This window comes from Haplochromis burtoni, unplaced genomic scaffold (genome assembly GCF_018398535.1).
Source record: "Haplochromis burtoni strain Fernald_Lab_line unplaced genomic scaffold, NCSU_Asbu1 Contig_294, whole genome shotgun sequence".
NCBI lineage: Eukaryota > Metazoa > Chordata > Actinopteri > Cichliformes > Cichlidae > Haplochromis > Haplochromis burtoni.
Genome location: NW_024582655.1, coordinates 670,315 through 679,774, shown reverse-complemented (window position 1 = coordinate 679,774; position 9,460 = coordinate 670,315). Strand labels below are relative to the sequence as shown.

The 9,460-nt window shown below is 37.4% G+C and overlaps 1 long non-coding RNA gene across 1 annotated transcript; it reads right to left on the bottom strand.

Annotated features, from left to right (window-relative positions):
• Positions 1 to 3,333: 3,333 nt before the first annotated feature.
• Positions 3,334 to 7,418, bottom strand: LOC106633614. Its single transcript, XR_001336967.2, has 4 exons — positions 7,287 to 7,418; positions 7,108 to 7,189; positions 4,349 to 4,663; positions 3,334 to 4,272 (listed from the first exon to the last, which is right to left on the bottom strand). It is a non-coding gene; the product is annotated as an uncharacterized LOC106633614 (long non-coding RNA).
• Positions 7,419 to 9,460: the final 2,042 nt, after the last annotated feature.

Sequence of the window (9,460 nt, the reverse complement as noted above, 5' to 3'; positions counted from 1 at the left end):
CCCCCCCAAAGAAAAAAAAACAGCTTTGGTTCAAGTTATTAATGACTTTAGAATTAAACTGACGGGTGTAGTTCTTTTAGATTTGCTACATCAGATACTATCCACTACAATATTTGAATTAGAAGATTTGGGAGTTGGGTTGCCCATCTGGATCTTATTTTCTCCTTCTGACAGGTAACATTTGACAAGAATGCTTTGGAAACAGTTACCATAGTTATGGTAATTTGTTATTGCAATCTGTTTTTGTTTTTAAAAATAGCATTCGAATATTTATTGCTGTTAGAATAACTGAATATGACTAACAGTCAAGTCAGACATCAGCTAAAGTAAAAAACGAACAAAGCTTTTATCGAGCATGTTGACAGTCAAGTCAACGCAAGCCTAGGTGGCTCGCTCGATTAGTAAAGTGCATCCATAATTCAATGAAAAAAGAGATATTATTGAAGGATGTTCATTTTAGCTAACATAAAACAGGCTTAAAACAAAAAGTAATTACAGAGAAAACTGAATAACGGACTCCACAGAGGTTCTTTTAGTACAGCCGAATAGGATGAAACAGCACACACTTGTCACTCAGAGTCGTCAGGCCCTTAATTGTTGATGTAATTATTCCGTATTCACTCACTTTAGGAGACAGGCTCAAGTGGATATATAAGGAACTATAACTTTTGGTAGTTTCAAGTGGGCCACATTTTTTTTTGCCCCAGTAGATGGAGATGGATCAATCCAAGTATCAGTGGTATCAATATCAGCACTGGTATAGGTTTTAGATCGATACAAGTGCAGGATCGATACTGTGTTTCGATCTTCTAAGTTCAGTCTGTAACCCACTAAATTGTGTTAAATATATTATATTTGGGAAATGAAAAAAGCCACAAACATACACGTTGAACACTGTATGTTCAACGTTGAACACTGTACACAGTCATCACACAAGAGTGTGATGACTGTGATGTCTATTTTATTTATAGCTTTTAGCACATTTAAACAACACAAGATGACCCAAAGCACTTTAGAGACGTGAAACTTCCAGCCAATGAAAAGCTAAGGATGTTTATCAATAGGGGGTGGTTCACCTCCACTGCACTGAAAGGGAACTACTTTCAAAAAGAGGTCAACCTCCCATCAAACAGCTCCACCGTTAGTGTTATTTTATGTGATAAAGTTTAAATTGCACTGCTGTCGATTGTTTTCAGCAAAGTGCAAGAAAGTGAAAATAAAAGATCAAGCGTCGACAGGTTCGAGAAAATACAGTTTAGAGTACCCTATACAAAGCCATAATCCTTGTACTGTGTACAGCCTGACTCTTAAACTACACCTGACTTTGTATAAGTAAATGTAACTGATCCTCTTACAAATAATGCCCAGACTTGTATGAGCTTCACCTTTGTTTGCTCAAATACTGCTCCTTGAATTTAAGAGCTTTTCAAGCATATGTAATTGCTGGGCTTTCAGAAGGCTTCACTCATCTGCAGCAAAGGATGAAAAGGAACGAATTAGAGAAATAGCAATATACTTCTCTCATGACTTGAGTGCCTTTGCATCACCATGGAAACTGAGTTCTACCTGATAGTGAGACAATCAAATTAATCTTGTTGTGTTTTGCAAACCCAAAGAGTAATCTCACAGTTTCTAAAGGTCTGCTGGAGCTGACCGTAAGCACTGCTGCTAAAAGCAAATTTGTTTCACTGGCTTTTTCCCCCTTTCATTCTGCAAGCAGCTGTGATCCGATATTATGCTGCCCACCACATGAGTTTGCAGACAACAGGGTGCAAAGAACGTGCACATGAATGGTGGTTACTTCATTGAGTAGTTGGAGATGTCCAGCATGTCGCCTGCTGTTTTTTAATCTAACAATTTACTGTGACTGCTGCTCTCAGAAAGAGAAAAGATAGTCACTGAAAACCACTCTGTGGATGCCTGACAGTGACTTGAACCTGCAGCGGTAGGAACTGTTTGGTTTATAGCAGCAGCAACTTATATACTGCTACTAAAAATAGTATAGTAAGTTATTGCTGTTACTATGTTAAATTACTGTGACTAAAAAGTACTTTAAATGCTTGATCTATCTATCTATCTATCTATCTATCTATCTATCTATCTATCTATCTATCTATCTATCTATCGCTTGATGATCATCATTCCTGACTTTGTGGATTGCGGCGTGTTGCAAACACGCACCTACACATGACATTTATAATTTTCTGTGTATCTGGACGTTCAGCCTAAATGCCAGCAAGCTTCCCCTGACTGAGAACATACATTTGCATATAAATGTTCCTGATAATAACAGCGGGTAAATATAAAACATTAACATTAAATAAAAAATTACAACTTTTTTAAGTGAACAACACATTGTTCTTTGTACCTCTATTATAAAAACAAACACACACACGCACACAAAAACAACATCATTTGTGTGATTTTCGTGAGGTGAAGCCTGAACACCCCTCTGAAAGAGCAGTTTTAAGTTTTTTCCCACACACCAGCACCTAACTGGTTCACGAGAAGTGCATAAGGCAGTTTACATGCTTAAAGTTTGTTTGACACTAATCTGCGTTCATCAGAATTGTTGTTGGGTTTTTTTCCATGAAACCATTCCCTTTGACTCCGGCTCTTCCCTAAGCTACTCTCCCTCTGCCTCTGTGTGCCTTCCACAAAATCAGTCTGTAGATTAAAGAACACACAGCGCTGCTGCATGCTGATCCACAGCTGTGTTTGCATTTCCCAAAGTGTGCCATTGAAAAATTAGACGTAAATGAAAGCTATAGATTGTATTCACTGAGTACCTGATCAGACACACGCACGTGTTCACACACTCGCACTTATTGAAAAGTTCTACTGCCTGCTTTGCTGTCTCATTGATCTTAAGTAAGCCTTTTATCTCTTGCCTGTGTTCTCCCCTCTGAAACTAATCTGTGCTGCGTGTCTGCTCAGCATCAGCTCTTATTATTTTGACATATCTGCCCTGGGATTGAGAGTTTTTGTGAAGCATATTTACTTTTTTTTATTATTTACGTAACTTCTCAGAATGTAACATTCCTCACTGACTGCTGATATTATGTTAATGGCTTTTTGTTATTTGTTGAGACTCATCCGATTCCAGTGGAAACTCCTGCTCTTGTGCTAAAAGTCGAAGGAAGAAAAGAAATTAAGATAAAAAGCTTGAAAACAGAATGCTCTTTCTTCTTTTCCCACCAAGCAGAGAAACCCGTACAAAACAAACCTCTCGCATGCAGTCACACGATAGCAGAGCAAACACGTGCGTCGCAGCAGCAGATGTACACCCACAGTCGGAGTGTATGTCAAGTCAAATATGCTGATGCACCAGGGGGGTGTTTAGTTGCTTTATTCTCAAAAGGTTTACACATTGTTCATCACATTTACAGCATTTCACGTTTTTTTTAAGCGTAGCATAATAAAAATGTTAAAAAGTTCCAACCCTATATACAAGTCCCCCTAAATCCAGTGTCCAAGCAAGACTCAACATCATCCACTGCACATTAGCTTAGAGTACATATCACTACACATTTACTGTGAGCTGAATGTAATATGGAAATAAAAAATGATAACATAACATTATGACTTTTAACAGACAAGCAAATAATTCTATGCAGTATTTGAGTAAATGTGACTGTGGCGGTGTGACATACAAACCTTCCTTTTCACAGTCAGCATCAAACTGCCAGTAAAACAAGAGTGAAAATGAAGCTGGATTTTCTGCAGTGTGGAGATTTTTCTGCCTGTGAATTCACCTGTTCATGTTTTCTGGAATAATTAGATACTTGTGATAAAAGTTATTCAGTCTGCTCCTGCCGAATGCTCAAGTGTACTGTGCCTCTGCTTCACATGACAAGGGAAAGAAAATGCTGTGCTGCCATCAAGTGGGGAGTTTTCAGCAATCAGTGCGGTGATTTTTTAAATGAAGACATTCAGCACTTCATTAGTCCAGATTTAAGTTAAACGGTGATTTTACAATCCTTCTCTCAAGATAAAGATTTGCTAAGAATTTCAAAAATTCTCTTTTTGAGCTTCCGGGGCATGACCACCTGCAACTTATAGCTGTTCACATTAAAAATGAGTCATATAAAATTCTGAAATGGACACTTTTGTTCCATTAACAATACATAATAAGATTCACTATGATGATTCCCACCATTATATACATCGACTGCACCAAATTTCCTGACCCTGAATTTGCTTTGTGAGGTCCAGGAGTTTCCGGTTGACCGCGAGTCGTGGAGATGTCCTCTGGAGAACTTGTGGAAGACTCTGTAAAGACAAAAGGCTCTTAGAATGAATAAAAAGAAATCACAAATTTGTTACCACCTATTTAAAGTGAGCTCACCTTGGACTGTAACAGTAGAGTTATTTTCTCGTGTTCCCACTTTGGAGCGTAGCTTGCACATGTATGATCCCTGATCAGCTGGGCTTACGTTGATGAGTTTCAGGACGAGTGAAGTCCCATTTATTACTTCACATCTGTTGTCAAGCACAGTGTTTCCATAATCATATTGACAGATAGATTGATTTTTACTAGGAAATAACCAGGACAAGTGCTTAATACTTGATGAATCTAAGTTGGTTTCACATGTCAGTGTCACATTTTGTCCAAGCTGTGCTGTGATGTTGGGCAAAGTCTTCAACTCTATTTTCTGGTTGGCTGAAATACCAAAGAGAGAGAGAGGACATAGTGTTATCAGTTGTTCAAGTTACATACTTGAACGTTTTTAGCCAGTGTGTGAATGTGTGTGTGAATGGGTGGATGACTGGATATGTAAAGCGCTTTGGGGTCCTTAGGGACTAGCGCTATATAAATACAGGCCATTTACTATTTACCATGTTTTAGCTCAATATGCTAACAGGAGCAATGTTTTAATTAGTTAATAATTGTCATCCTTAAAAGAGTGCTTATTTATAATGAAAATATTTACTAGAAATAGTCTTCAGTGGGAATTCACTGTCTGGATTAGAGTTTAATTGGATTTCAGGAAAATGTATCGAAGTATTGCCTGGAAACAAGATTTAGGATTGTGACTTTGTAAATGCTAAATTTAATCCACTTTCTTGTTTTAAGTTTGTACCAGGATAGCTGAGACCAGCAGGCTGTTAGCTTAGCTTAGCACAGATAAGGAACAGATACCTCTTTATTACATGTCCCTGTTAAAAGTAATAAAAACTATAAACTATAAAATAAGCAGCTGAAGGAATAGAGTTGTTGAATGGCTACTAAACACAACTGGATTTTCCTCGTTTTGATGCTAAGTTAATAAATCAGCTGCTGACTCTGAGTGCACAGGATGACAGAATGTGGGGTTTTTTCTGGTAATTTTAGTTTTAGTTACTTTATTCTTTTGATTTTTGTTATTAATAGTTTTTAATTGTCTTTTAGCTGTTCCAAATACTGATTTTTGGTGATTTGTCATTCAGTAATTCTTTTTCTTTTCAGACACAGACTCTCCAAACATTTCCTTTGTGTATTAACTTATTTACTTGCGCTCATGTACTGCTAACAGGGACGTTGCTGATTGCCCTCTGATGGACAAACATCAACACTCATAACATGGCTGAAGGGTGTTTCTCTCGTCTCATTCTCATTTTTTTTAAAATTTGAATTTATTAATTGTTAGTTGATAATGTGAAACAGATAATATCCACCCACTAAAAACTGTAAAAATAAATAAATAAAATGTCAAGCTCTAGTTTTTGATTTTTTATCATTAAGCTGAGTTTTCATATTATTAATATTTTACATTATTTTGAATTGCTAATCTTGGAGTTATTTATATCTGGTTTCTTGTGTTTTTCTTGCATTTCAGTTTATAAGTCTAGTCTGCCCCTGGGTCTTCTCTGCTTGAGGTTTCTTATCTTTGTGTGTAATTCCCCTGGTATTTTCTGTTTTACTTTGTGCATTTGTGTATCTTACTTTTAATTTCACTTATGTTTTGTCTTTATGACTATATTGTGTCTAGTTTTCTTCCAGCTGTGTCCCCTTCCCCTGATTAGCCCTCATTGTGTTTAAATAGTCGTCTCTCTTCAGCCCTTGTCAGAGCATCAGCGTATCCATCCTTGCTTGATGTTTGTTTTGGCTCATTCTGGATTTCTGTTCTGGACTCCTGACAACCTGAATAGAGTTTTTCTTTGAATCCTGCATTCGAATCTTGTTCATCTGAAACCTAACATATTCATTATTGTCACTAAAAGGCATGATAGAGACTTTATGTTGATATTAGATCACAAAAATGTACTTGGCTGATGTCCCAGAGACACAATTTTACACTTAGTTTATTTATTTATTTATTTTTTGTTGTAATTGCAGAATATTACCATGTGTCAGACTAGCTTTGTTTAACTGTGTTTTATCGACATCAAGCTAAGCTTAGCTAACTACTGTCAGTTCTTGAGGCTCTGCAGAAAAGTTGCATTCACTTATACTTCCAAGGATGCTACACATAATGTTACGATCCAGATTTTACAGGACATCGTAAAAACTGTCAGCCGTCAAGTTAGTTGCTAATCTGCAGATGATGCTCTTCTTCTCCCAGACATGGTTATCAAAATGCCTTCATATGCCAGGAAAGTATTTTCCGCAATATCAACAGCATGAATGGGATTAGGTCGATCACACCTTTGATAAATACCGTCTTCAGTTATTGGGTCATTTTTATTGTATTCACTGGCAAGAAGACCAGTTTGGTATAGTTTACCAGAAATACAGGAAACTGACTTAGAGACAAATATTATGGAGTAAAGTTTGCTACCTCAGTTGGAGGTGGAAGGCTTTTATACTGTCTTTATACTGTTTCATGCATAATGGACCTTCCATGACCTTCCAAGCTATATAGTTTATGTCTTCCCTATTTCCAACTATATCCATAATCACATACTGTGTATGCTACCATTGTATATAGTGTATTATCTTACTTTTTTTCATTGATTGTACTTAATTGTATTTTTGTATTTCCTTCATATATCTGTACTTGAGCTGAGGTGACGCAAAAATTTCCCCGTTGTGGGATCAATAAAGTCTTATCTTATCTTAAAAAAAAAAAGTTCCCGTGAGGACTTCTTTTTAAGCACTGTTCAAAACTCAAAACAAAGACTTACCTTCTGCTGCAGCTAGCCAGAAAATAGAAACCAAGGCAGTAACATGTCTCCATTCAGTAAATAAGAAAGCCATCATTTTAACCTGCATGAAAATCAATGTTTTTTACATTAGAGGAGTCAGATAAAAGCCAAGCACAGAGAGCTACTACATGGGCTAAAACAAGTCTATCTATACGTACCACCCTGCTGTCTTTGATCCACTGTAGATGTCTGTGGCGTTTAGTTTGACTCTGTTTTATGGTGTCAGAGCACACGGGCAGAATGAAGGAACACACAGTGCCTCATTCTCTGCTGTTAAGACACTTCAGCTTAGGGTATCATATTTACTCAGCAACATGAACAGACATGCCCTGCTCCAACAAACTGAGTTTTCTCTTCTTAAGAAAACAACCCAGGGGAACAAATTTAATACTAACTCTTACAGTTAGTTTATTTAGTTTTCAGTCATCTTTTTTGAACTGGTTGGCTTTACCCTTCTTTTGTGATTCATTGATTGATTGATTGATAATATATCAAATCCCCACCTAATTGAGCAAATGCAGGAGTGCTTATGTGTTTATGTGTCCAACCATCCATCCATACATCCATCCATTTGCTTTCACTTATGCTTATCAGCTTCCCAGCTACCATGGGGCAAAAGGCGGGGGACAGGTCACTCTGGACAGCTCACCAGCTGGACGCAGAGCTATATCATGTTTTCCCCTAAACGTATCATTGGCTAATGGTATTTTCTTAAACTCACGTGTTTACTCGCCTTATAACTTTAATTATTAATGTTTGGAGGATATGTCAGAGGCAAAAGAAAATAAGCACAGGTATTACAATAAAAACAGTGAACCTTTTAAAAGCAGTCGAATCGCAGACTTGTAAACATCCAGTCTCACAACATCGTGTCTATCAATGCTTCATCGAGGAAGTTGTGATACTTGAAGGAAATATTTCCTACTTTTTTTTTTAGTTTTTAGTTATTTTATTTTACTACTTTATTTCAATTTACTTAACTAAATGCTGTTTCACCTCTGGTTTTAGTTTCAGTTAATGATCTTGGTGATTACAAATAATTACGTTTAGGATGTACATGTATGTCACCAAGCATCAGACAAAAGAAACTCATATTTTCACAAGGTCTGATCTATCCAGAGACCTGATCTTGAATGATTGTTAATAACTTCTATCCTTTAGAAATGGAAATGACAGAGAAGACTATATGTGGCGTAACTATTTACACCACATATAGTGACTGGTGAACTGGACAGAGCAAAAGACTGTGTCGTGTTCACCCGTTACTTTTTTTCCTCATAGCAGGAGACACTGTTTTGTTACAATCATGTGGTTTGATTTAAGTTTGAAGGATTTTGTAATGTCTGTATCGCTATGACCCATTTAAATGTAAACCGTTATTCTCTGGAAGAAGAGTGAAGAAATGTGCCGGAAAACAAATGCATTTCAGGCGATTTTCACCACAGCGCTGACAAAGACTCATCATGTCTTTTTTCCTCAACATGTGGCAAGTGTCTTTGTTTTATTTTGAGATCAGGGTTTGTCTTTGTCTAAATCCTTTTGAGCTTTCATAACTTGAGCTGGAATCTTGGCCACGAGATTCTAGTGTCAGCCATCGTGGATGAGATGAGCAAAGTGCTATATTAATACATTCCATCTATTTAAATTAAGGACACGCATACATTTTTTTTTATGAAGTGAAAACGAATGTTTTAAAAGTTCAGTAAACAGAACACTTTGAGACAGGAAAGCAAACATGAGGGGAAGTTTCAGCCTTGAGCATATTCATTAATAACACCTATAAACTAGTTTGTTTTTGTATAGTTTCTGTGGATGAAGGTGCATTTAACCCAAACCAAAGGCCTTCATATTGGGAATTGAGAGCAGGATGAAGATGAATTTGGATTTGTTGTGATTTTAAAGGGACCACAGAGTCAAGGCACAGAGACAACACAGAACCGTGGCGTGCCCTTCCACATTGTGCTCTGGAGGGTCAGAGGTCAAGCCAAGCCCAGTGACTTGCGAGAGACTTTATGTTCCTGTATGCGATGATACACCTGACACTGGGCGGGAGAACAGTAACAGAGAAGAAGATGGCATGATGATCAGAGACAGCGAGGTCAATATAGTGCAGGTCGGAAGGGGCTATATCCTTCCAGTGTGTGATCTTTGGGGTCTTAAACATGGTGACCAATGCTAAAGCAGTCTAAGAGTGACATTTCTGCAGCAAAGGGTGGTTGTGAGAGTCAGTATAGATGTGAAATATAAAATTCACAAGGAGGAGTGTGGAGGGCGTCAGACATACAAAGGTAAGCATCTCAGACAGCTTGGAGATGAAGACAGCTGGGGCTTT